The 27,405-nt window shown below is 54.0% G+C and overlaps 1 protein-coding gene across 5 annotated transcripts in view; it reads left to right on the forward strand.

Annotated features, from left to right (window-relative positions):
* The window catches only part of PAK3 (p21 (RAC1) activated kinase 3), a 172,826-nt gene that overhangs the window by 97,068 nt on the left and 48,353 nt on the right, over positions 1 to 27,405 (forward strand). For 2 of the 5 annotated variants that reach the window (XM_068696520.1, XM_068696524.1), the window contains exon 1: positions 5,274 to 5,422. The exons of the other annotated variants lie outside the window; for them this stretch is intronic. The gene's annotated coding sequence lies outside the window, so the exon portion shown is untranslated. Of the gene's footprint in view, positions 1 to 5,273; positions 5,423 to 27,405 lie in introns of those variants that run through there. 5 annotated transcript variants of the gene reach the window in all.

Below are 27,405 nucleotides of genomic sequence, written 5' to 3' on the forward strand. Positions count from 1 at the left end.
GGTGTCACCGGCCGGGGGGGCGAAAGGGAACCCTGGGCCAGCACAGCACGGCTCGAAAGCCTCACCCGGTCCCTGTCCCCAGGGGCAGAGATGTCCCCCGCTTACCTTGGAAGTCCGACCCTCCAGTGCCATGCTGCCTATTAGCAATTCCAATAAAAATAATAATTGGATTCATGCCATTGAGTTTAACATTTTAATGTCAGCTGGGGATTTCTTCCTGATCCCAGCTTCTGCTTAGGTGACACCTTTAAGCAGCAGATTAATAAGCCTGGCTGTGTTCCCTGAGCATCCCGCTTCCCCAGCCAGAGACAGTGGCTGAGGTGTGGGCTTCCTGCGCTGCCGGGCTCTGTGAACCTGAGTGATGCTGCTCAAAAGGTCTTGTTCACGATTCTGGAAATATCATTGCTTTTTATATTTGGTGTCAGTCTGAACTGGATGGAGAACAAAACTGCTAAATTTGCCCTAACTTACATGTTCTCTCATCCTGTAGGTTCAAGCTAAAGTTACATGTGCTTGAGACTAATGAAGATGGTCCCTGAAGGCTCTCAAATCCAAAGCAGGTCTCACCCCCTCCCTGTGCTTTATCTTGGCTCTAGGCTCTCCTGAGCACACCTTTTGCTGAATGTACCGCTCATTAATCTGGGGCTTCACAATTCTTCCACTCTTGAGATAAGACTTGTCAACCCTGGGATGTTTTGTAGTTGGCAAGGCATTATTCCTAGGAGAAAAGCCCGACTTTATTTTGCTAGAAAACTCATGCTCCTCTTCGAACTTATCATAAGAAATTTCCTCTGGGCCGGTGACTTTCTGTCTTCAAGCCAATGCTTGGTCCTGCTATGCCATATCGAAGCAGACCTTGACTTGTTCGGTGCCTTGAAAGATAAATCTATGGAATAAACTTCTCCATGGTGTCTGTACCTGCACGGGTGCTTGGCTGGGCTGCCAGCCTTTGGGTTATGGAGTTCTCCTTGTGGCCAAGCACAAGCGTAGGTTTGGGGACAAATTGTAGCACAGTACCTCTTGGTGTGAACAGGTCTCTCAGCACTCACATCTTACTGGCTGTGCCCGTGGTGAGCCGCAGGCTGTGCCGTGTTGCAGGGGAAAAAAGCAAGAAGGGTGCTGGAAGGGCTCACAGACAGCGATGAGAAGGGTGAAAGGGTTCTCTCCCCTAAAAAAGTAACCACACTGAGGGCACGTTGGAGGCAAGGCTGATTCAGGCTCTGGTAACTCCTCTCCGTACACGTCGGTTTGTGTCTGGCGTGTTTTGCGTTTACTATCATTATGTGGTGATCTCATAAAGCTCAAAGTCCTTTTTCTGGTTCCTGACAAACTGTTTGTATCACCCAGGTGGTGTCAGCCCTGCTGCTCTAGCTGGTGTTAGGTAAACCAAAGATAAGAGATGCTCCTTAGATAGTGGAGTTGATGTCTGTCTGCTATAGCCTGGAGCCGTTGGTTCTTTAGCTCAATGGCAAATACTTGGCCTGGTCAGCAGTTGGAGAGGTTCCCACACGTTAACATTGCAGGTCACAACCCCAGCAGGCTCAGGAAAGGTATTTTCGAAGTCAAGACACACATTCTCCAGCACGCTTGATCTCATTTTGAGGCTTCAGCCTAACGTCCTGCTGTGGAAGTGCTTTAAGACCACAGACAGCCCTTGTCTCCAGACTTCCAGCTGCTGGAAGGACGCTGCCCTGAGCAGGCACGGCTGTGACATGTAGCTGTCATGGGGTGTTCTCCAGGCAATCAAGTCTTCGTTTGTGGAGTGGGAGCCATGTAAGGACCTTGCTCATCTCTAGCCCTTCTGGACTGATGCAGTCTGGATGCCTGTGGTACCTTCGCACTGCATCGTGTCAGTAACCTGGCATCTCCGGTACTCACAGGCTGCCACCCAGCGCCCTGTGCTCGCCATCCGTAGTGACTTTGTTCAAATCCACCCGTGGTGGAGCTCCACTGACATCAGTGGGCTTGTCACAGCTGTGAAACAAGAGCTCCCTGAGATTATTAGGTATGTGCCACTCCTGTTCCCGTTCTGTGGTACAGTTACGGGACAAAAAAATGAAAAGGGAAATGGAGTTGTTGGCCTTGGCCCTGATTGTCCTCAGTGTTAATCAGCAATAACTCCACTGATGGTGTGAGAGCAAAACATGGGTGAATACGCCCAGAACCAGGCCTCTCTGTGCTCTTCGACTGGAGGTCTGAGCAAATAGGGATGTCTTATTTGGAGCTAAGGAAGATTGATAAGTGCAGAATAATCTATATATGGAACCACTGTAACCACATCACCAGCAATAACTCTGTATTGCGCTCCTAGGAAGATTAATCTTATTCCTCAGCAGGAACTGACCTCGTATGAGATTAATTCTCAGATTCACAACAGTTGTGGGGAAAGTGGATCTTTGAGAGAGAGCTGAATGAGCAGGAGAAACCACACAGAAGAGAAACCAGATCTTGATTTCCGGGGACAGGAGAAGGAACCAGCAAAATGAAAGCAGCCTCGGTGGTCCCACCTGCTTTGAAGGAATCATTCAGACCCTCCCACATGGAGACGCTGTGGCACTGTAGCTGAGGGTCTGGGATATCTTCAGGGTGCAAATCAGTCTGGCTACAGGCCGGCCAGAGGTAAGTCAGCACAGGCTTGGAGACTGTGGCTGGATTGCCATGGGATGATGCCTGAGCTGCAAGAATGGTTTGCATATACAAACAATTTTTTTGCTTGGATTATATTTGCTTGGATACAAGCTTGTGGCCTCAGGGAAATTTGGGGCTCACGGGGATGCTCCCCAGACCCGAGGCCCCGCAGTTGGTGCTCTGGGTGGCTGTAGCATTGGTGGCTGTCACCACCACGTGGCGGTGTCCTCATCTTAAAGAGCCTCTGGGGTCTCACGGGGGACTTGGGAAGCTTCTCTGTTTCGAAGTGGTTCTGCTGATCTTGCCCTGAGATCATTTTCTCTGTGGGATTTTGCACGATGAGGCTGACCAGAGCCAGTGGTGCTGGTGCGTGTCCCAGGCAGGCGCCATGCTGTGGGGTTGCGGTCACAGGGAAGGACGGGGCCCCGTGGGCTGCTGCGCATCTGGAGGTGGGCAATTTCTTTTTCTGCCTGACTGAAATTCTTGGGAAAATGTAGGGAGATGGGGATTTACGGTATCCTTAATCATTAGCGGGTTTGTTGGTGTCGCTGGCCTTTGGACCAGGCCCTTGTTGTGTGCCCAAAGCTTTGTGGGGTCTCCGTGCCAAGGCTGTGATACCTTGAGGAGCGAGGCCAAAATCCCCGTTCTCAGAAATGAGAGCAGCGTCACACCTGCCTTTAGGATGTCACCTCCACGTGTGGTGGTCTGGGATGCTGCGATGCCATGGTCACTCACAGATCATGTATCAGCCTCTGGTGGGCCTCGTACGCAGGTCATCTCTGCTTGTGTTAAGAGGAATGTTGTGATGTTCCCCGTGGAGGAGGACGGCGGGTGTTTGACTGCAAACCAGGCAGGACTGGGCTTCACAGCTTATCCTGGAACCCCCCGACCCCTGCCCCTGGTTCTGCAGGGAGCTGCAGCGGGTCCTGCCACAATCCGCCTTCAGGTAGGGCTGTTGGTCCTGCTGTGCCTGTCGGAGGGTGATTTAAATTGCAGTTTCCAAAAAAAAAACAAAGCAGCACAACAGCTGGGAGTGACAGCGGGGATCTGTGGGAGGCAGCGCTGCGGTGCTCCCTGCCTCGGCTTCCCCTCTGCCCAAACTGGAGGAGCAGCGCTGCTGGGCTGCCCAGCCTCTCGTCAGAAACGTCGCTAATTACAGCTCGGGCAGTGTTTCGGAGTACAGCCGTGAGCGGTATCGGCGCTTATTGTTTCCCTGTTGCGAAACCCTGACCCAGCACGGGGATCTCCTCGCAGTCATTCCCATCCCTTTCCGAGAAGCGTGATTTGTGAGCCCGGCACCTAACGTTGTCCCGAGAGGTTTTTGTTGCCTGCCATCAGCTCTGCCTCTGTCGTAGCTTTGACTTTTATCTCACACGGCCCCACAGAAGGAGAGCAGCATGTGTGGTTTTACTGGTTCCTGGAGGTGGGTTGGATCCCGCTAGATTGTTTATAAGTTGTGGAAATTCAACAATATTTTAATGAGGTGTAGCCGTGGCATTATGAAACGTATCTATTAAACGCAGTCCTTAGTTGTTGATTGGTATCTAATAGGCATATATTAATATTCTTATTGCATCTCAGTGAAATCCACAGCTGAAGCATTAATTTTGAGTAGGAAAAATATGATTTGAGGTAAAAATATAAACTAAAAGCACAGCTGCTCTTAATAGGAAGGCTTTATTAATAAACTCTTACCCTGAGTGTTTACAGTACATATTTTTAAACCAGACGAAGATGACATAAAGGAAACATTCTGTCAATTGTTTGCTGTAAGACTGATAGTTATCTACAGATAACAGCGGTACGATTAATAGTTATCCACAGAGCTATTTCCCATCTCCTCTTCATCCTTTTACAGGAAAGCCTATTTCACAAGTGATTCCTCAGAGTGAGAGCGGGCAGTTGCCTCTGTGGGTTGGTTGCTGGGTCTGCAGTCTGGCAGCCGAGCTTCCCCACGCTGCGGCCACGACCTGCGAAGGTTTTGGGCAGCCCCAGCGCGCGGTGCCTGCAGCCAGTGGTGGGTGCCCTGTGAGTTCACTGAGAATGGGCTGAAAACCACCAGCAGGACGAGGGGAAGGATATTTAACGAGGACTCCCGGCTCACCCAGCTCCTTGCCCAGCAGGGCTGTTGGGCTCCGGCATCGCCAGCTGGGCCCCTCACCTCTCCGGCTCCCTCGGAAGCGTTCGTGGTCCCTGCAGCCCTCCGCTGGAGGGGCTCCTTCTCGTGACAGCCTCGTGCCGTGGCTATCGGGAGCTGTTATCGGGAGCTGCCACCAGCCAGGTTGTCACGACAACCGGGCGCCTTCGCAGCCGCTGGGAGAGGTCTGAGCCTCAGGCGAGGAACCAGCCCCGGCTCCCCGCAGATGCTCACCCGCAGCCAGTGGCTGGGGAGCCGTGCCAGCACGGGCCCGGCAGGGCCCCGAATGTAACCGCGGGCTGCCAGCCGCCCTCCCCGGCCCCTGTGCCGGGTGTCCCGCGGGGCGCCCCCGCTCCCCCCCCGGGCCGCTCCCCGCCCCGCCCCGCCGCGGGCCCGCCGCAGCCGCGCGGGGGCAGCCAATGGGCGCGGCGGGCGGCGGGTGACGCCAGGGGCTGGGGGGGCGGCGATTGGCGGCCGGCGGGCGGCGGCGGCGGCGCGCGGGGCCGGGCCGGGCGCGCGGCAGATGGGCTGCGGCGGGAGGGGACGGGAGGGGAGGGGGCGGCGGGGCCGGGCGGAGCAGGGGCAGCGGCACCGGCACCAGTACCGCCAGTAGCACCCGTACCAGCAGCGCCAGCAGCATGACGGCGGTGGCAGCAGGTAACGGCGGCACCCCGCGGGGCGGGCCGGGCCGGTGACACCTGTGCTGGGGCGGGGGCTGCGCTGAAATCATTGATTTTTATCATTATTATTATTATTATTATTATTTTCCCCTTTATTATGATGATGATGATGATTTTTATTTTATTTCTTTTTTTTTATCCGCCGTCCTCCCGCTGCGCTCGCCCTGGGAGGAGGCTGCGGAGCGATCACTGGAGGCCTCCCGGGTGTGTCCCCCCCCCCCGTGCTGTGTGTGCCCCCCCCCGGCTGGGGCTGGGCTGGGGGCTGGGGGCTGCAGTCGCAGCCCTGCGGCTCCCCGCCCGCCCCAGGGACAGGCTGCGGCCCGGCAGGACGAGGCCAGAGCCCCCACTTCCTCCTCCTCGTCCTCCTCCTCCCACCCCCGTGCCCACCCCCCACCTTCTCCCGGGGCCGGGGACAGCCCCTCAGGGGCCGCGAAGGAGGGGAGCGGGGAGCGGAGGCCTCCCAGCGGCTCGGCCCCAGCCTGGCAGCGGGGGAGCCTCCAAGGGATTTGGGCAGCGGGTGCCTGGTGGGGAGTCACAAGCAGGAATTTGGGGTGGCCGTGGCTGCAGGATGGGGTTACGGCTGCTGGAGCCCAGTGAGCCGGGACATGGGCTGTGCATGGAGCCTGCCATGAGGCCATGTGAAGGAGTGGGATGGGGTGGGATGGGACGGGATGCTCACGGCCTCCCCGGGCACAGGATCAGGCAGAGGAGGTGCAGTGGGTGCTGGCTGCACGGCTGTGGCTCTGCGCCCCGACCCACGCGCACGGTGTGTCTTCCCCAAGTGGCTCCAGATAACTCAAAGTGAGTCTGAGGAGCTGCTGCGAGCCCTGAGCTCCCGTTACAGGATTAAGTTTCCCGGCTCGTAGGCCACCGCTCGCAGCAACAGCCCAGGACGCAGCTGAGGGAGGCATTGCCCGGGGCGAGCTGCTCCGGCTGTCCTGGGCACCACGCTCCCCTTGGGGCTGCAGCACGGCCTCGTAGTGCGGCTGGCACAGGCTTCGTGCCCTCAGCACCAGGAAGCCCCGTGAGGCCGGGTGAAATCCCGGTCCCACTGAGGCTGGTGAGTGTTCTGCTGTTGGCTGTAGTGGAGGACTTCATCTCACACAGCCTAGAAAAAACTTGGCATGAGGTCATCTTCCTCTACCCCCAATATTTCTTGGTGAGGCGCAGGTGAGAGCGGTTCGGCCCTGTAGGGTGCTGCCCACCCCAGATGGTTCCTGGCCTGCCTGCTTGGTGGTGGTCCCATTGCAGGTGCTGTTTCCTCTGCCTAGAAGCTTCCTCTTTTTCCTTCAGTGGTTTAGTGGTGACTCTGGATCCAGGTGTTCCTGGAGCTGATGGTGAGCTGGGGTCAAACTCCTCCTGGAGGCTGGAGGCCTCTCAGATCTGCCTTCGGCTCCTTTGTTTCAGCTACAGCTGCACAGAGCTCCCTGTGGGGGATGTGTTGCCAGATTTGCCTTCCAGTCCTGCTCTGAGTGGGCTCCCTGTGACTTTGGGACGTTAACAAGGCTTTCGGTCTGTGCCTACCTGCTTTGAGCACTAATTTCTGCTCCTTGCTGTGCTACACAGCGGGCATCCTCGGGCCTGGGCAGGTGGAGATGCTTGTCTCAGACCCGCTGTCATTGGTGAGTCTTCTGCTCCTGGGGCTAATTGTGTGTTGGAAAAAATACGAGCAACATAAGGACGTGTGTGTGGCTCGTTAGTGCTTTGTCTCAGTGCTTTGAGTTTTGGAGATCTTTTCCAGGTGTGATCAATGATAGGGTGAACGTCAGCAGCTGCGGCTGCGTGCAGCTGGCAGCAAAGTGGGGTGTGCTCTGCTGGGGGCAGCAAAGGCACCCCCAGGTGGCACGGTGCCTCGGGCAGGGAAAGTTTGCTCTGGCAGAACCCCCAGCCTGAGCTGGCCTTGGGGCTGTCCTGAGACAGGGAATGGGCTGCAAGGTGGCAGCGTGGAATGTGCCAGGTGGTTCCCCGTGCCATGGGGGGGCTGCACGGCATCCATGTGGTCAGTCCCACCAGCCGGGGTCTCGGTGGGGAGCTCTCATGTCCTCAGCTAGCAGAGCTCCTGGCCGCAGGAGGCCCTGGGTGGCGAGGAGCTGCCACCAGCGGGTTTGCTGTGCATGTTTTGGGGGAAGTTGAAGTGCTTCTTTGTAATCCCAAGAGCAAAAATGTGCTTTCTCAGAGACAGGGAAGCAAAGCCCTCGACTTCAGCAAGGGATACCATGTGCATGTGCTGGTGATAGGCGTGCATTGATCCGGCTCGCTGCAGGTGCGCTTTGCCCTCCTGTGAGGCACCGCATCGCAGCGTCCCTTCTGCCCGGCCGTGGATACCCCATGATGAATCCACCATTTCAACACCGAAGTCCCGCACAGGCTCCAGCATGGACGTTCTCATTTTCCTTCTAATCCAAGGTGCTGAAAATGTTCTGGCATCTCCGCGGGCTCGCTGTTGCTTCGCAGCGTGCATGGCTGGCTGCACGTGGTGCGGGCACAGAAACGCCTCCTCTGGCCCTCACATCCCCTGGCAGCCCTGGTGCAGGGACAGCAGCTGCGTGCCGCTGCTCCCCATCCCCTGCCAGCAGGCAGAAATCAGTGCCTGCGCTTTAGTTAGGAAGGGCACTGCAAAGTACTTCTCTCGAGGGGTGTGAAAGGCCTCGTGTTTTCCTTGCTCTGCCTCCTCCTCCTCTATTCCCTCTTGTGAGGGAGAAAATCCTCTAGATGAGCCATTTCCCAGCGCTTCCCTGCGGAGGGTTTTGCTTCATCCTGCAGTGCCCAGATGCCAGCTCGCGTTTATCAGGTGCGCCCAGCCCCTCCCCAGACGCCACGTGGGGCTGCTGATGTGCAGTAAGGATGGGAGGGAGCAATGGAAGTCGCACAGCTGAAATCCCAGGTACTTGCTAACATTGGTTTTGATGTCTCCTACCATCACGGGCAAGAGATTATGGACCTGGATTTGGGATGCACTTGTAGTGTCACCAGAAAAGCTGTCAAATGTGTGCTTGCAGAAATGGAGGCTTGGAAAGTGCCTTTAATTGTGATTCCGCTCTGCTCAACACAGATTGTCATGCTTTGAGCTCAGGTTTGTTTGTATCAGGGACAGACACCGATACCACAGCTCCTGTTGGGGCATGAATATTTCAACAACTGAAATGATGCCTGCCTGCTCCAGAAAAGAGCTGCTTACACCCTCGTTTGATCTTTTTAGTCAGCCTAGCCAGCTCAGGTTGGCATCCCGGTTATTTATTTCCTCCAGATATGGTCTCTGTTGGCCATGCTGTGCTGTTGCTCTCCCCTTTTCGTTGCAGAGGCTCTGGGAACTCAAGTTGGGAAGAGGTGAGATTTCTAGCAAGAAAAAAAAGACTACAGCAGCCAGAATTTGCTTCCTGTTTAGCTTATTGCTGAGAAAGCACCTGGCTTGCATTTTGTAGTGTGTGTGAAACAATGAGGTGGGCTACAATTTGAAAGTCTCTGGAGTAGCAATCCGAGGGAAGAGTCCTTTTGTTTCTGCCCCACATCCCGCCCCACACCACTCTGTGCTCTGTCAGTCTCCCTCCCTCCTGCACTACGGGAACGCAGGGTCTTCCTCATCAGTGACACTAATGACAAATGTCTCCAAAGCATCTCATTAGGGATCACTTCCTTCCTGCAACCACGATCCATAATGCTGGCAGCAGCTTTTGAGCAGCTCGCTCCTCGCAGCGTGCCCCGTCCTCTCCTCTGGTGCGCAGAGCACTGCGGGTGGCCGGGGTCGGTGCCGGGCTCCTTCCCGTGCTGAGGGGGAGCAGTAGGAGCTGGGGGCTGAGGTGGTTTCCCGTTCCGAGTCTCGGTGTGGTATTTCTCTCTTTAGTCCCGTAGTGATGTGCGAGGTTAGTTACCCGTACCTCGAGTATTTTTGTTATTTCATGCTGTTGGTGTTGTTTTCCGTCAGCGTGCAGGGCGCTCTCCCCATGAGGAACGCGGCTGTTGGAGCGCTTCTGACCGTCCTTGTGAGCCAGGGCAGGACTTAGTGAGTTACAGCCACCTGTGTGTCCTGGGCCAAGTATCTAGCAAACGTAATCCCAAAGTCAACACGCAGTAAGACTTAATTTGGGGCAAGGAGAGGGGAAAACAATGTCCTTGCATATTCTGGTAGCCTTTGGCATATAAGCTCGCATTAGACTCATGGCTTCTCTTGGTGGGTTCATCAGGCAGGAAGACTCCTCGCACGTATGCTCAGATCTGCCCTGCAGGGCTGGGGAGACCCTACGGGGAGCTCTGTGGAGCTGCCCATGCCCCGAGTGCTGGTTCCTTTGCTGCAGAAGGGATTGTTGGAGCTGGCCACGCTCTCTCCCCATGCACTCGCTGTGCTCCAAGCGGTGGTGCCAGAGGGCAGCGAGCAGCGGGTGCGTGCCTCAGGCTTTCCCTGTGCTTGCAGAGAGAGGATCCCAAAGCAAGTTTTTAGTAAAAGATGTTTTAAAGGTTTCCATTGAATGGCTAGAATTCAGCTCTGGGATAACAGCACCGGTGTGCTTGGCAGGGGCTGGCTGCTCACGGGGCTGCCTCAGGCGCGCTGCTGAGGACAGGCCCTGCCGCTGGTGGTCCATGGCTCCCCACGGTGGCTGCAACACCAGGGGTGAAGTCAGATGGCCACAGCCGTCAGCAGGGAGCTGGCAGAGCAAAAAAAAGGAAAAAAGGTACCGGTGAGCAGCAGAAGTGACTCGGGTGACTCGGGTTTTGTGTCCTGACCCAACTGAGGGGAACAGCGCGTTGGCGCGACGCGGAGCTTGCAGACCGAGGCCTGTGGGCGCTGAAATAACCGTGGGTCCACACCACTGCAAGCAGACAGCTCGGGGTGGAGTTCCTGGCCTTTTCCAACACAGAGCCGTGGCATTTCCATCTCGCAGCGCCAGCGGAGCCCGCCATCCCGAGGCTGTGCCTGAAGGAGAGGCCTACAGCACTGCTCCTCGGCACCTGCCCAGCATTAAACACAAGGGACGGGGAGGTGCTCGTGCTTGTGAGCAGCAGAAATTTGGTCTTTCCCTTGTACGTGTCTGGGAGAGGTGTCCCTGCGTGCATACATCTCATATGCAAATGTGTTTTGAGTCGCTGCGCGTTTGGTCTGTATTTAGAAGAGGAGTAGTTTTGGAGAGAGAAGCCTCCAGGAAATGTCGATGTGTGCGAGCACAGTGGCTGTGATTTGGGGGGGAGGAAGGGGTGGGAATGAGGGGGAGGCTCACTGAGGTTTGTCTCTTCTCTTGTAGCATTTTGGGAAAACTCCAGCCAAGGCCCACATACAGTCAAATGAATCAGCCTCCCATTTTGCCATAAGTAATTGGCAGCTTTAGCTGCAATGCAGTTTTGATGTATGGCTAATGCACTTTTCCTGAGTTGATTGAGGGGAAACACTGCAGTAGCTGCTTGATACCGAGTTGGCCTTTGTACGGAGCCTTTGAGCTACTGGGGAGCCATTGTAGGCTTCTCCCTGAAAGGCTGGGATTTGCTGCAGATTGTGCTGTTGCTCGAGTCTTAAGGCTGTCATTGCTGTTACCAGCTATAGAAAATACATTTCTTGTTGCATACAGGCATAGAGGGCACTCTAAGCTGGCGCTTGGCACAGGATTTCTGTGGAAGAGCCTCGTTTTGTAATAACTTCAGCAGAACATTCGTGTTCTCAGAGGAGTGACTGTTCCTGTCCTGACGAATAAAGCATTTTGGCCTTCTCCTACTTCTGTAGCAAAACGAAATTCACTTGTTTTCTAAAGCATCTGGTGCCAATTCAGGCTCAGAGCTTTCTGTGTCTGCTGTAGGATTTCCAGTGGGCTCGGAAAACTTACCAGACAAGCTCAGCATTCACCGCTGGAAGGATCTGGGGTAACTGGAGGGCTTTCTTGTCCTGGAAACAGGACATGTAGCAGTTGCCCTTGGCAGTCTAAGACTTGCCAAATGCCTTTTATTTCCTGTTGGAAGCATAGCTTTACATGGAAGGACTGTATTACTTACACGACTCTGGTATCTGTTGGTAAATATTGACTTTAATAACATACACTTCACCTTAGCAGGAGAACAACAGTGAGGGATAAATGCCCAGCAGTGAGACGTTGGTGTTCTGCACAATACTTTGTAAAGACCACACGTATTATGTTCATGTAGCATTTGAAAATACATTATAAACAAGTTACTTTGGGGATCCTGTAGTCATACATGTGACTAGTCAGCCTTGGCGTTTTATTCATGGCCGGGGCTTTGCTGTGCTAAATGCTGTCCAAACAGAGAAAAAACAAGCCTGGCCTCGAGGTATTCTTCCATGAGATTGCCTCGTGTGGGCAGCATGTGGCCTTCCTCCCCCCAGCCCGTCTATGGGGGAAGAAAACATTCCCAGAGCGTGCAGATGGAAAGTCCTGGGGCAAACTCTCGGGTTGTCTCCGCAGTGTTTTGCACCAGAAATGAAACACAAAAATGTCTGGTTTTGCCTGCACCTTTGTAGGGAGCAGAGGGGGGGTCCTGGATGTTTAGAGATGGAAACCTGCAGAAAGCAGAAGGGCATCTCCTTCCCTTGCCTGCTCACCTGCACAGCAGCACTGCTGCGTGTTTGGGTCAGCGCTCTGCATGTAGCTGGACAGAGGTTATAGCCAGACCAGCTGGGCTGAAGTTTGCCTTTTCTCTCCAGTTCTCTGGCCAAGTGTTTTCTGTTTTCTTCAGCATACCTTTAAGTGGACGTTGTTTGGCCGTGTTCTGGAATGGAGCCGGTATTTCTACATGTAGGTAACCTTTTTCTTTCCTGAACAAGGTCATTGCATCATGATGCAGTAATCCTCTGCCTGTGGGATAAACCATCCTCTCTGTCTGTGTCTCTGTCTCCTACTCTTATCTGTGTTTGTTCTCTCTTCAAGTGTGCATGGGGGGAGGAGAAATGAGGGGAGAGCACAGGTTCCGATTCTGGCCTGTTAAACTATGTTTAGAGAGAATAATGCATGGGTTGTGAGATGCGAAGGGCTGTTGTCTCGCAGAGCTATTGCTTTGATACTTTATCCACAAAGCGAAGCTCCCGAGTCTCAAGTCAGAAGAGCCTGGGGATGAAATTACACCTCTGCCAGGCTCTGACAGGTTAAACTTTACAGAGATGCAGGTAGCAAATTATCTGCGGGCTGAATTGCAAAGGAGGGCTCCTAAACGGGCTTTAAAAACCTGCTGAGGAGATTGAGTGGATAAAAATAGTAAGTTCTTGCATCCTTCTTTTTGTCTGTCGAGCTAAAAGCCATCTGCAAAGGAAGGACCATGTCATTATCCCGGTGTCAGCCCAGAGGGAGCTGCGAGGTGGAGCCATGCCGCTGGGGCTGGGACGGGGCAGCAGGGAGCTGGCGGCAGCCCCAGCCCTGCTGCCCGACCCGTGGGACTGAGGTGCCTCCCTGCTTCCCGCAGCTTCTAATTTGTCATGGACGTGTCCACGTGCTTTTTCCGGGGTCAATTTACACCACAGGGTAGCATCTGTGGCCAGCCCGAGGTGTGCCCGAGGAGCTCTGGTTCCTAACTCTTCGCTTCGTTTAGGGTGAGGTGACGCGGCTGCCTGGGCAGCAGGGGCTGTGCTCGGCCACCCTGCGGGCCCGTCCCAGCCCTGTGGGGCCGTGTAACCCGAGGTGCTGCCACCTCAACCCCATCGAGATGCCAGTGATGTAATTTCAAACTGTCTGCCCTGAGCGCCAGCCAAGGCGGGGAGGCTGCGCGTGCGTAAGGCGGGACTGGCCCTGCTCCCGTCTGCCTGCCCGGCCAACAGGTAGAGGACAGGGCTCGGGTCAGAAGGAAAGCGGGTGCCTGAGCAGAGAAGGCAGAGCAGACGTCATAGTGGCTGGTAACATCTTTCAGCTGCTCCAGGGAAATAGCCCCTGAGTTGCTGTGCAGCTCCGAGGTCCCTTGAAGATAAGGACAAACAACGAAGTTGAGCGATCAGGTTATAGGGGCTCCGCAAACTGCCTGCAAAGATGTCAGGCCCTCACTGTGGGTGGATGCTACAGCGAGGGAGCTGTCACAGCAACGCATCTGGAATCGTGAAGCCTTGATGGGAGGTTGCTGCAGTGCAATACTTTTTGGCAGCTCGGAGCATTGCCGTGGTAGAGCACGTGTCCTAAAGCTGGAAGGGGGCTCCTGTAGCTGTCAGCAGGACAGGACTGTGGCAGACACCATGCAGGGCGTGTTTCTGTGGGCATGGTTCTGCACTCACGTGCCTTTACGGCCATCAAAACAAACGTGTCTGGTTTGTAGAGCAAGCAGAGGAGCTTGGATGGGGCCGTGCCCTACGTGGAGACTCAGCGGTGCCCGAGCAGTCCCTGCTCCAGGCTCTGGAGACACCAGTAACAGCCGCCGTATCCTTCCAGTAACATTTTGGGCCTTACAGTCATCCCCAGCTTATCGTGTCCCAAAATCCAGGAGTCTTCCCACAGAGTGCATCGCTGACACCAGCTTCGTCCACGTTTCAGCTGCGCTGCCTCTATTGGTGAGCCGGGCTCTGTAGAGTTTTGCTCAGTGTCCGAACGTTTTAATGGAGCAGGGGAAATCTCCAAACGAGATTAATTCACTGCATTCTGCTGTCACTGCCTTTTATTAGAAAGACCCCAGCGAGTGAGCTCGTGCTGCTTCCTGCTTAATTCTTGGCTGGCTTCTGCTTAATGCTGGCAGAATTGTTGGGCCCGGCTTGCAAGGGCTGACCGTGCTGTAGGTAAAACCCGTTCCCAGCACAACTTCCCAGCCATCAGCTATGATAGCTTGGGTGCTGCTAACGGGCTGCGTTTCAGAGCAGCACTGATTTTGGTTTCTTAGTGCAACTTGTGATTTGCTGAGTTCCGGCTGAAAGCAGCTTTCCCCGGTCCTTAAAGGGTCGTCCTGGACCCGCCTGTGTTTGCAAACTGCAGAATCACAGCTTAAAAGAAGTCCTCTAAACATGCACAGCCGAGTGCAATACCTTTCCCTTTGCACTTAGATTTAAAACCGAACGTCATAAAAACAACTTCCAGCGCTTTGATGTGGGCTCATAATTTTCTCATGGATGCTATTAATATTGCATGCCCCTTTGCTGCTCTGGGGTGGGTGACAGCGCTCGCTAGCAGCAGGCAGCTGTGAGAGAGGAGCTGTTTGCTGGTGGGGAGTGAAATTTAGGCCAGCTGTGGGTGCTGCAACCACATCTTAGAGGCTGTCCCTCTGGGCTCTCCGTTCCCATGCTTTGCCTGAGACTGCAGCGAGCGGGGTTTCTAGTACCCAGCATCCTGCAGCCTGCTGAGCTGCATTTCTGCTCTAATGTCCGTGCCTCACGCTCAGGCAAAAGGAGAGCCTGAATCATGCTCACGGTGGGCTCCTGTGCTGTCGCTGCAGGAAGTCGATAGCCCTCAACTTGAGGGACTCGCCCGGTTAAAGCCGTTTAACTGCGAAGCAGTCAGCAAGAAATGATGCCCGTGCTTCGGTTTGGGCAGTGCTTGAAACTTGGCATCTCCCCCTGCACCCTTTCAGCACAACAAACCAGAGCAAACTCCACACAGTGTCCCAGGTGAGCTCTACATACAGGGGCTGTGTTTCTTCCCACAGGTCGAATTGTTTTGCAGTTGAGCTTCTGGGATCTGAATGGATTTTCAAACCCATGTCAGAGCTCGGTGATGAGATTACTTCCAGCAAAAAATAACCCGTCACTGCTGCTCTTGGTCTGCGTTAGCTGTCTCACGGGGGGCTTCGTGACACAGCTGCCTTCTCAGAGGGCAGTGCTTATGAAAAAGAATGGCCTTTGGCCCAATCCTGCCTCCAGTTCTGTGTTCCGGCCTCAAGTTTTCATTTAATTTACAGGATTGAAGTTTATAAAATAGCTGTGTTTAATACCTGGATCAATTCCCATCTTGATGTGACACCTTCAAAATAGCATTTGCCATAGGAATGTGGTCTCGAACCTTCTGATGTTTTCCAGCGCACATCCGTCCTTTCTGTAGCTCCCTTTCGAGCTGCTCTCCCTCTCACAACCTTTCCTTTCCATGCAGAGCTCCTGAGGTAGGCATTTTACAGCTGGCTGCGGGCGTTGGCCGGTCATCAGGGAAAGGGCTCCTGCCCTGGAGGTGTTTCCTTGTAGGCCAGGAGGAGAATGCCCAGTCCTGCCATCCCAGCGACCTTTACAAGAATGGAAACTCGGTTCTTGGAGGGCAAACCAAACCTTCTGCAGTGGCTTAGGATGTGTAAGTGATTCATCTCCGTATGTACAATGTACAGACCAGGATCCTATATTGCACTTCAATATAATGCCCTGAATCTGAATCGGATCGAGGCACTCTTACACCTTGTAGCAGCCAAAGGTACGTTAGTGCTGATGTAAATCCTAAAAGAGTGAACGATCTACCTGGGTAAGCACGGCTGAGATCCATCAGTAACACGTAAACTCCTCTGATAAAGGCCCCAGCTGTCAATGGGGGTGAGATTTTGCTGTGCTGGGAGCTGCTGCTCGTCTTCCTCGTGCTTCTCTTCTGCAGAAACCAGTGGAACTAGTAAAAGGTGAAGGGGCAGAGAAACCTCCCTCTCCAGCTCACAAGTCGCCAGAGATGAGTGCTGCATGATATGAATCCTGTTTCCTGCTTCAGGGATGGCAGGCCCAGCTCCTTCAACAACTTGATTTTTCCATCGCAAATACCAGAACCAGCGTTCAGCCCCTGCTGTGGGCATCTCTGGGGACTCAAATGGGCTGGAGAAGCTCCTGCGCCTGTCTCACTCATAGAGGTGGGCTCTTGGTATTGCAGATGTTAGCTTTGACCAGGCCCAGAAGGTAACGTGCAGGAACGTGTGCTGGATAAGTGTGAGTAACTCCTGTTGGGCAGCTGAGTTTGGATGTCGAGGCATGTGTGACCTGAGCTGGGTTCTCGGAGCCGAGCGCTGCCTTCTGTATGCTCCTGGAGCAGGCAGTAATTTTCTGCTGTGTTACTGAATCCCATCGTATTCTTGGAAAGCAAATGAATCGAGTTACAGCCGTGGTCGGTGAGAAGCTTTGGGGTAAGATGTTGAGCACCGGGAATTTGTCTGAAGGGTGTCGGAGGTGTAAACGCAGGAATGGTGTGGCTTCAGCTGGGGGCCTCGCGTGAGGAGCGAGGTGTGGTGGTGGTCTCAGGTCAGGTGGGCGTTTCTTTCGGAAGGAAGACTGGGATGAGCTTTGCTTTGCCAAAGAGAACTCGGAGGCTCTCTGTTCCATTGTCAGGTGGTGGTTGGTTGGTACGTGAAATCCTTGACAGAGAAAGGAATTTTTACTGTAGAAAGTGCAAGTGCCAGGTAGAACATGAAGAGATGGTGACTGGAAATAGAGCTGGGGATTTCCCTAAGAAGCACAAATTCAATTTTCAGTGCATGCTTTAATGCCACATCTTAGATTTTCCTTGATAGCATTCCTACTTGATAGTATTTCTAATCAGCAGGCCCTTATCCGTTCTCCACCAGTATTATTTGCGGCTTAATGACATATTATAGTGGTTCTTTATCACTCAACTTGCCAAGTAATTTATCTCTTGGAAGGAAGGATGGAGAGGAGAATTTATTGCCTCTCTGTCCCTTGATGTTCTGCAGAGCCTGGTGCATTATCAGAAATGGCAGGCGATTGCACCCCTAGAAAGGGAGTAGTTGCACGCCGCCCGTGCTGATGATCCAGCCAAGTCGCTTTAATACCCCGTTACACTATAGCCACAGAATTTGGTAGGAAGGGGATTAGTGAGATAGCTGGATAATACACAGGCATTTCTGCTGTGCACACACACAATGCTCACACGCCCACAAATTGGATTGGGGGCAGCTGTTGCCAATAAGTTTCCAAAGGAGATTTTTTTTCCCCGGGCATCGGTAGGTGAAGAGTTGAGGTGTGGAAATCCCGGGGCACCAGAACAACGGCACTTCTCTCTTCTGGGGACGGAGCTGTCGCTGCAGCAGGAGGAGAGGGAGCCAGGGAGGGGGGCGCATCCCGTGCCAGCTGCCCGGAGGAGCCAGCTCGGGTTTGTCTTTAAGAACTGCAGGCACAGCTTTGGCTGCAGAATAGACTTCGGTCCTTTGAGTTGCAACGAAATGAAGGCAATTCATCCTGTCAGCCAGGGAGGAGGAAGTTCTGGGCTTGTCAGAAAAGTGGCGGTGGCTTAACTGATGCAGTTGTAAATCACCTGCTCCAGTGGTGTGGACAACTGGGTGTCAGGGCGCTCAAGCAAATTCCAGACTTTGCTCCAGTCCATTTTGTGCAGCTGGGTTGTCAAATTAAGTACCGCTGACTGCTGGAAGAGCTGGGCCTGCTTTAAATGTGTTGGCATCAAAGCTTAAATCATAATAAAATGTTTCCTAAGGAGAGTCTGGCCAGTGTCTTCGGCGGCCTCAGTCTGGATGAGGAGGCAGGAAGGCAGGCGGGAGAGTAGCTCCCAGTCCTGGTGTCTCCTCCTCACTGGTGGCAGCTACTGCGAGGCCAAGCTGCACGAATGTGTGCCCGGATCCCTTCAGTGGCACTTGGGGCCAAGTGACCAGATGCAGGAGGTGTAGGGCAGGCACGTCTTCCCTCCTGCCAGCTCTCAGGGGGGAGAAGCCCCCTGGTCCTGCGTTTGGCAGAAGGGCTTTTGCAGAGCGTCCCGTGGCTGTGTGCACAGTAAGAGCATGGGGCCCAGCGCCCTCCTTCCCCAGAGCCCTCTGAGGAGCTCCTAGGCCAGGATGGTTGCTCGCTTGCTACAGCTCTCATGCTGTGCTTGGACGCACTGGTTGGTGTTCGGTCCAGCATCACAGATTCACGGGAAGGGCAGATCCAAACTGCCTGGGGCACATTTGTCAGAGAGCCACGATAATAATGGGAAATAATGGCCACAGCTCACCTTCTACCTCTTCCAAGCCCTCCCCAGCCATTAGCTAATTAATAACCTGCACGGGGTCCCTGGAAGGGGGCCAGCTGCTGCCTAAGGGATGGGAAACGCCAGTTCCTCCATTTCGTCCAGAGGCGGCTCCTTCTGATGGAGCCTTCCTGAACAGTGGCACGCTCCCGGGACAAGACTCTCGTGCAAGCTGCTGACGTGTAACTCGCTGAAAAATTCATGGCCAGGTCCAGCCAGAGACCTGGGCTGTCCCAGGAGCGTGGCCTGTGTCCCCTGCGTTGCCGTGTGTCCACAGGGAGGCAGAGCCCTGAGGAGGCTTCGTTACAGCGGCATTGCAGCTGCTGAGCAGGGAGGGGGCTGAGGCACATGGTAACTGTGCAGCTGGACGGAGTCCCCGCGGTGAGTCGGTTTCAGAGCAGGGAACATCAGATTTCTGGCACTTCTCCACAGGGAGGCAGGGTGGGGAGAGCCCTTCTCATTTCGGATCCCGTGTGGATGCTGAAAGGCACACTTTTAAAGGCCCTCAGCTCCCCTGGAGAGGAACAGAAACGATGGGGACACCAGCAGCAGGACGGAGCAGTTTAGTGAAAGTATCAACACAGCTGTAGGGGAGGCTGCAAGGGCAGAGGGTCAGTGCCTGTAGCAAAGGCAGGTTCGGTGAGTGCTGTGTGCAGGTAGAGCTGCCTGTGCAGACAGGGGCAGGGTGCTTGAACACCGAAATACTGAGATAAAGACAGCTGAGAGCGTGCACCTTTGTAACGTCTGGCAGGTAGGACGCAGTGCTGCAGACAAACTTGATTGTTCAGGGATGTTGTGGTTTTACACAAGGGAAAGAGGGGTGATAACACTCATTCTCTGTAGATCTTTATCTGCCCTGGACTGCTGTGGTAGGTGGGCAGCTAAGGAGTGCAGAAACACCAGGGCAAAAGATTGTGCTGGCACTGTCTGCAGCTGGCAGCGATTGCTCCTCTCTGGAGTGCAGGAGACGCTCTGTGGATGGAATCCAGATGGTAGATGTGCAATATCAGGCTCTGTGCGTACAGGGACAGAGCCTGGGAGCTGGGGTTGTGTTTCGGGGCTGGGGAGCTCACAGCTGCTGGTGGTGAGTGCTGCACAGCAAGAGGAGCTGGGCTCCTGGGCTGGACGTCAGGGACAGGTGGTGGCAGGCGTTTGTTTATCTTGGTATTGCCTCCATAAATTTATTAGGATGATTTGGACTAGTAACTTAATCTGTGCACTGATTTCCTCATTTACAAGCTCCTTGCAGAGTGGTGCCTGCCTTCTGGCAGCTCAGGTGAGCTCTGCTCAGCTTCCGTGGCCGCAGCCGAGCGGTGCCTGGGCGCAGAGCACGGGCTGCGTGGCGCTCCGCGGCCTGCTGGCCTTTCTCTCCTCCAGGCTAAGAGGCCGAGGCCCGGCTTTTGGCAGCTGAAAGGCCAGGATCCGGGTCCTGGCTCTGCAGACCAACGTGTGATTTGTCTAACGAGGGCGCGGCAGGACATCCCTGCTGCCCGCGGGGGGCCTGGGCTTTGCCTTCACACATCCTTGGGCACGAGGCTCTCACTGCTGGCACCTCGGTGTTTGGCCCCAGTGCGACACGCAGCCCGCTCTCGGCGTGCTGAGCCTTGGGGCTTGGCTTCATGGGGAGCAGGGGGACCATTTGGTCCCTTGTAAGAGCGGGACTGAGTCAGAGGGGGCAGGCAGCGGGGACATTTTGCTCGCAAAGGCAGGGAAGTGGGATTGAGGTGGTTGTTAAAGGAGTGTCCGGCTCCTCGGGCTGGAAGGGCCCGGGGAAATCTGATGCTGCATTGCTGGAGTCTGTTCCCTGACTTCGCTGGGGATTGAGTAAGGCTCTGAATGTGTTGAGGTCCTTGCACTTGTAGCCGCAACGCTGATAAGCAGAATTGAATTAAATGATAATAGAGGAAAGAGCTGTCTTCCTCGTGCTCTTATCTGGTTTCTCCTGATAGAAGTGTCTGCATCTAGGTTATTTTAGGTTTTATTTTGTTTTCCCATGGTGTCATACTCCCTTTAATAAATAATTTGTGGTTCTTTGTGACAATTTTCTTTACTCGTGAAGAGAGGAGATCCAGTTTCATATCCCTTCTGGCTTTGAGGTGTGTAGTTGCAAACAGCTTCTACCATCTCTTTTCTTCCTAGCATTGCCTCCTGTTTACAGTTGTGCCTGTACCTTGGGAGAATTTTGTTTAATGCAAGGTAAATATTTGCTTTTTTCTGGTACACCAAGGTTTTATTGCCTTATTTTGTTTCTGATGGCAAACAAGAGCTGTTTGAGATGCAAGGAATGATTAATTTTGCAGAAGAACCGTCAAGTCTTAAAAGTGGGAGGATGCTTTCTTCCAGGTGTGGAGACTAAACAAACGGGATGGCTTTTTCACAGAGGCTGTTCTTAGGCTTCCCTCTGAAATCCACCACAATGGGGGGGGGAAAAAACCCGCTGAACACTCGCTGCAGTACACCTTTGGCTAATTTTGCGTGTCATTTCTCCTAGCCCAGGTCTGTGTGCTGCCCTGGGGTGAGGCAGGTCTCTGACCTGCTGAGCTGCGCGAGCACAGATCAGGACGTGAGCAAATCTTGTTGGTTGCTGTGACTTGTGTGGCCTGGGGCCGTGGCACACTGATGAGAAGGGCTGGCGGAGGTGCATGCTGTCAGTGTAAGCTCTGAGGACATCGCTGGGCTGTCGTGACACGGAGCCTGGCAGAAGGAAGGCAGTGGTTTCTTCTTGTCCTCTGGCCCGGCGTGGAGTTGCATTACTGCCTGCGGCACTCTGAAATTGCCTGGAGCCTCCCGTGCCACCCGAGGCAAGGAGGGGATGGAAATGTCCCACTGCAGGGAGCATTGCTGGTGGCTCCTCTTCTGTCTGAGCAGGTGAGTGTCCCCTGTGACCTGGTAGGCACCGGCTGCTCACTGGGCTGGGTCCCAGCTCCCCGTAGCTGCTGCCTTTAGGGTTATGTCTCGGTGTGGCTCCTGGCTTCCCTGTAGGACTTGGGTACCTCAGGGAAAAGCAGGCATCTGCTGAAGGCTGAAGGTCAGGGAGGAGCTGACAAAATGCTGCTGGGCGGCTCTTCCTGCAGGGTGGGACCCACAGGGTGACCCCGTACTGCCGAGGACCCTCGGGTGACAGTTCTGGGTCCCCCAGCACTGCCTCGGGTGTTCCCGTACCTCGGAGGGCTGGCATGGAGGCTGTAGGGCCTTGCCGGCTCCTTTGCTCTACAGATTTCTTTAACCAGCCTCAGGGTGGATGCAGGGCCAGGGTGTAACCTCACTGGGGACAGACTCAGTCGGTGGCAATTCGTGGATCGCAGCCAGCCTGTGCGACCTGTGAGCTAGTGTGCTTCCACTGGTAGTGTGTTCCCTGGTCTCCTTTTGGCTGTTCCAGTTTTGTAATCAAAGCCCTTTTTCTTCTACGGCCTCACAGGGGTGTAAATTTCGATGGCAGTGATAATATTTTGTCGTCAAGTACGTTCATGGCTTCATATTTGGACAGCCCTGCTGCCAAGCAGCGCGTGGCTCTGTGTGTCAGCCCCTGTCAGCATGAAGTGAGAACACCTTGGGTTTCGTGAGTTTGTGTTTTTTTTTTTTTTTTAATCAACAGCTCCTGTTTGCCCACTGACCTCAGAACAATTTTAATTCTGCATTTCCAACGTGTGGTGGCATTTCTCTACTCTGGGATCGCCTCCTTGCACCGCAGCCGGCCCTGCAGTCCAGCCGCAATCACGGTGCTCTTTGGTGTGGTGGCACCGCAGCGCACGCGGCCGTCGGACGGCTGGCAGCTCCTCCTGCAGGCCCTGCCCATTGCCAGCCTGCTTGTCTGCCCAGGCCGTGCTGCAGAGACCATGCTGTGCACAGGAGCATCCTCAGCCACCTCGATATTTACTTCCCGGGGCGCTGCATCTCCAGGCGATCTGTCTCCGTGCTCCCTGGGTTCCTCTGACCACGCTCTCCCTCCAAATGCCATCCTCTCCTCCATGCTGTGCGGCTGCCTCGGTGGCCGTGATGTTTGGAGGCATTTCCCTGGGGCTGGAGCCTCACAGCCCCCCCGTGGTAAGGCCTGGGGGTCTGAGGCTGGTGGGTGTTTCTCCGGGGGACCTCGAGTACCTCTAGGGTCACAGCTGGACCCTGTGGTGCACGGCTCTGTAACCGAAGCATTGACTCTTTTCTCTGCTTCGTGATTTTGCCCAGACAGTAGTGCCTTCAGACAGGTCCATTTTGTCTGAGATCAAACAATATATCAGCTGTTCTTGGGTTTGTAGTGTTTTTTTTAGACACTGTCCCTGGCAACAGCGTCTTGCTCATTTCTCATAGTTTTCTGCCACTTTCACCTCCATTTTCCTTTTCTTTTCTTCCTCAAGGACAGATCAGTGTACAGGCTCCATTTGTGCTTCTGTTGACCTTTTTCTCCTCGTCAGTCCAGCACCTCCAGCGGTTTAATGCTCCCCCTTGCCTCTGCACTTCCTATTTTCTCTGTACCTTGGTGATATTTTGTGGACTTGGTCTCTTTCTCTTCCTCACTTGCCATCCAGGTTGTTGACCCTGTTGCATGTAGTATGTGCCAGCCAACAGCGTGAGGGGTGTCATGTTTCTGAAACTAAACTGACTCTTGGTTAGGTTCTTTGAAGTTCTCTGATAGATCTGGAGACAAGGGCACCATCTCCCACCTAGGTTAGCAGTGGCTGCCGCGTGGCTGTTGGGATGGCACCTGGGGTGGGTGAGCCTGGTGGCCTGGCACCAGGAACCCCGTGAGCTGGCAGCAGCCCTCTGAGCAGCTATAAACCACACGTTTATTCTATATTCATTTCATACCATGTAAAATCCTGCGTTAATTTACTCCAATTTACTTTTAAGGCCTGAAATTGTTGTAACTGGAAAGTAGGGGGTGTCTAAGGAAGGAATAAGGAAGGAAGGAAAAAACAATTTTGGGTCCTGTTGTCCTCTTTCCTCTTCTTCCCTCGCTTTTTTTTGTTTGTTTACTTGTTTCTATGCTTTTTGATGGTTTCTTATTTTTGCTGCTTTCTGTGACCCGATGGAGGATTGCATCAGTGTCAGCTGCTGCTCTGGGAGTTTGGACTTTTGCAGGGTTTTGCGGGAGGACCTCCGGCTGCTGGAGAATCACGTACTGAGCAGTGGAGGTGCTTCCCTTCCAAAGGAGCAGGTCCTGCTGCTTCTGCACCCTCTGCGCAGAGACGGGCACGCCAACGTGTTGTGAACAGACGTAGCTTGGCGCTTGTCTGCTCCCATCAGAAGATTCCCGTGTCCTTTGGCATCAGCGACTTGTAAGGGCACTCCCAGGTTCTTCAGACGAAGCTTCTTGGGCTGCACAGAGCGGCTGTGTGGTTTGTGCTGCTGGAAAGGTGAAGGGAACCAGAATGAAACACAGACGTGTGGAATACTTGCTGGCTGCTCCAGCTGCCATTTGTAGCACGGACACGTTTCCAGAACTCAAATGGTCCCTGCTGGCTCAGGCGCTCTCCCATCCAGTGACTGAGGCTGGGATGCCCTCACGCCTGGATCCCACCACCTTTGGGGGAGGTCGTTTCATCCTGTGCAGGCCCCGTGTTCTTGGCCACGGGGTGCTGGCTGTAGGCAGGAGGCTCCAGACAAGTGCAGAGGAAGTGCAAGCAGTTCCTGAACCCCTTTATTTCCATGTAGGTGGTCAGAGGACAGAGAACTGCCTGCCTGTTGTGATGCGGAGTCAGACAAGAAGTGGGAATAGCACTGCTCTGGGGCAGAGGGTTTGCTTTGTGTTTGGAGCAACGACATGCTAATTGCTGAACCCTATGACAAGATAAAAATACTGGTCTGTCGGGGTAGCCGAGAAAACAGCAGCTTCAGCATGAGGCTCTTGTTTTGCTTTCTGCGTGTGGGTTTCGTTTCTCCCCTGACCTATTTAAGAACAGCATTTGTGAGTTTCCTCTCGTGGTCTTCCCAGCCTTGTGCTCTGAAGCTGGGGTCTAGCAGGCACCTGGAACCGAGCACACAGCAGCTGCTGCGCTCTCCTCCGCCTGCCTCGGCCCCGCAGTGCCCCTGAGGCAGTCAGGCCATTCCGCGCGATAAAATCACTAACGTAGCAGGCGAATATTAGATACATGAAGCTAGTCAGCTGTAAATAAAAGGCCTGGCCAAGAATAAAAGGCAAAACGTTGTCCCTGGGGAAGCGAACGGGGATGTGAACGCCTTCCTGCCCTAGTGCCCTAAAGAGACGATGCAGAATCTGGAGCGCATCCACCTCCTGGGTGAAGGCTTGTGACAGCCGGGCTTCGGTCACTCCTTACCTGCAGGCAGGAGCTGTGTCCTTCCAAACCTGACACGCTGCAGTCTTGGGACAGGCTGTGTGGCAGTGCCAGTCTCTGCTTCTGGCATTCGGACACCTGGAAGTTGGCCCCATGCTCCCCTGATTAGGGGGACTTCGTCTCCAGCCCCGGGAGCGGAGCTGGCAGTGCACTCCCTGTCCTGTATTGTTCCTTCTCCGAGTGGGGTTCCCCTCCCAGCGCTGGCTGGCAGTCCTGGGCTGGCCTCGGGTGAGTCTTTTAGATGTCTGCTTCATCCTCCTCCTCTGTCACATGGGTTTAAATAGCATTGTTTACTACGATCCTCAGCTCACAAACCAGGGATTGCAGAGGGAAATGAGCTGAAAGGTGCCTGGCAGGTGCTGGAACAGGGCAGATGGCTCTCACCTATACTTACTGGCATTATATTCCTGCTCCCTCGGCTCTCCCACAGTCGCACAGTGGCTGCTGCTTTGGTTTGTGGGTGTTTCGTGGGGCATGGGCAGTGCTTCAGCACCACGTCTGTCCTGCTCGTGTTTGTCGTGGCACATCTGGGAGAGTGGCAAGCAGAGAGAAAACTGTGGAAGGGCAGAGAAAGCACCAGCCCCTCAGAGAATATGAGGAATGGGGAAACTGGTCCTTTTTTCTCCTTTTTCCCCCTCTCTTTCTTCTTCCAAACCTTGTTTGATGCTTTTTCTTTTTTTATATATATAAACAAAATGAAAGCCATCACAGGCAAGATGCCAACTGGCTTATTAAAGGCTGTCCTAATGCACTGGCTGGAGTTCAGCAGGAATTTAGGGTGCCCAGAAAGTACGAAGTCAGGGACTTTAGATATACATTGAACTTTATTATGGAAGTCCCAGCAAGGAGAAGCTTCCATGGCTGTAGTTATAATGGCAAGAGAGAGAACAGCAGTGGGAGCAAGCTTAAACTTGCCAAAACACGGTTCCTGATGTCTTCTCTGCCCAGATTGATGACTTTTCTTTTAGCCCAAGTGTAGCAGGGGGTTCGAAGCTGTGCTGGAGAGTGGCCCAATTCAAGGCCCCTTGCTTGTGGCTCGTGGTGCTGTCAGCCTTCCCCACAGGTGCTACGTGGTGCTGTGCCTGTGAGCGGGACACAAGCCCCAGTTGAGTGCACACTAGAGAGACACAAGAAATGAGGAAGAGAGGATAAAAGGGAGGAGAGTATGGGAAGGATGCTTGCAAGCTTGCTCTGACTTGGTGCAGGGAAGAAGCCCGGCTCTGGGTTCCGAGGATTGCAGTGAGCCTTTGCCTTTCCCCAGCGTCGTCACAGCCCTTTGGTTAAGCCACTGCAGAAACGCTGCTCCAAAGCCTCCCAGCTTTCCCAGACGTCGGTAAGAAAGCGTGAGCTGGAAGCACTTTGGGGATGAGAGAAGGAAGGGGCATGGGCAGGATCATTGCCACGCTCACGTGCTGAATTCACGGCAAGCGGACTGCTTGTGAGCATCTCTCCCTGCGTGGCTCACGAAGGGGATGGCTTCTGGTGGCTGTAGTCCTGGGCAGTGGTTCAGGACAGACTTGAAGTTGCAAACTCAAATTGTTGTCGTGGCTAATTTAATCCAAGCGATGCGGTTTTCACTGCTGCTGTGACGTAGCCGTCCCCAGTAAGTTGCCTTTCTTGGCTTAATTTTGACTCCTCTTAGCGAGCAGAAGAGAATCTGAGACGTGAGCTCTGAAGTAAGAATAATGAAGTCCATACGGACAATTACTTCAGTGCATTTACAACGACTTAAATCTGCACTTCATTTTTGCACAGAAGCTTTCTTGTGTAGGTAAGGATGAGGGGTGCGAGCTGGTGGAGCGGGAGATATCTGATAGCCACGACTGGCTCGGAGACATCCTCTTCTGCTTTGCAGAGCCCTTCAGCTGTGTAAATAGAAAGCAAAAGGGGTGGAGTGGTAGGAATTTTAGGTTTTCCTTACATCTGAATGCCTTTTCTGGGTATTTCTTCCTTGCTTCTCATCAGCCTCAGGGAAATGTTTACCAGTACTTTTAAAGGAGGCAGCCCGCAGGCTGGGAGCTCCCCGCTGGCTCTTGCTGGGTGGCAGAGGAGTCCCAGAGCCCCGGCCTGCTGGCATGCACTACCAGCAGCCCTGCCCTTTGTCACAGGAAGCTAAGTTCCTTCTCTGATCCTGGCAGTTACCTCAAAGTGCGTTTCTTAACATTTGAAAAGCCGTACACAGTGGGTTTGTGCTGTTGGTGGCCCTGCGGCCATTTTTCTGGCCATCTTCTTGTGCCCTGCTGCACTCGCTTCACCCACTGGAGTGTACTGCCTCACTCCCTGGGCTGCTGCGAGGCTTAATTAGCGAACGCCCAGATCCAGTTTCAGTGTGGAAGGTGGCTTCTGTGCCCTCACTCCTTCCCCTCGCAGGTCACGGAACCATCCCAAAGCTCATGCGGTTTAGTGAGTGCCCAGGACCCCAGTGTGAGCGTGGGTTAAGCGGATCTCTTTTGTTTTGACGTGATTGAAACACCCACAAAGCAAAAAGGTCGGGCCTCAGCCCCATCCCGGCAGGCTGCAGAGTTTGCTCTCCCTGTTTTTTCGCTGCTACCTCGAAGCCTTGGTGCCCTTGTTGGTATTACCTCGTGCACTCAAGTGCTGCATAAGCATAGCCCATAAACTTATGCCGAACTTTGAACATCCCTGGCTTTCATGATGGAAAAAAGCCCATACTTTGCTTTTTGCACACAGCTTTTTTAGTGGGACTGGGTGCTAGGAGTCTGCAGAGCAGCAACAAGCTTCTGCCATGAGGGAAGTGGTGCCTGGAGCGGGTCGGGTGAAGGGACATCATGAGACAAGCAAGGTGCATTTTGCTAAGCGCTGCATCTTGTTGCGTTGGC

This window comes from Anas acuta, chromosome 13 (assembly GCF_963932015.1).
Source record: "Anas acuta chromosome 13, bAnaAcu1.1, whole genome shotgun sequence".
Classification (NCBI taxonomy): domain Eukaryota; kingdom Metazoa; phylum Chordata; class Aves; order Anseriformes; family Anatidae; genus Anas; species Anas acuta.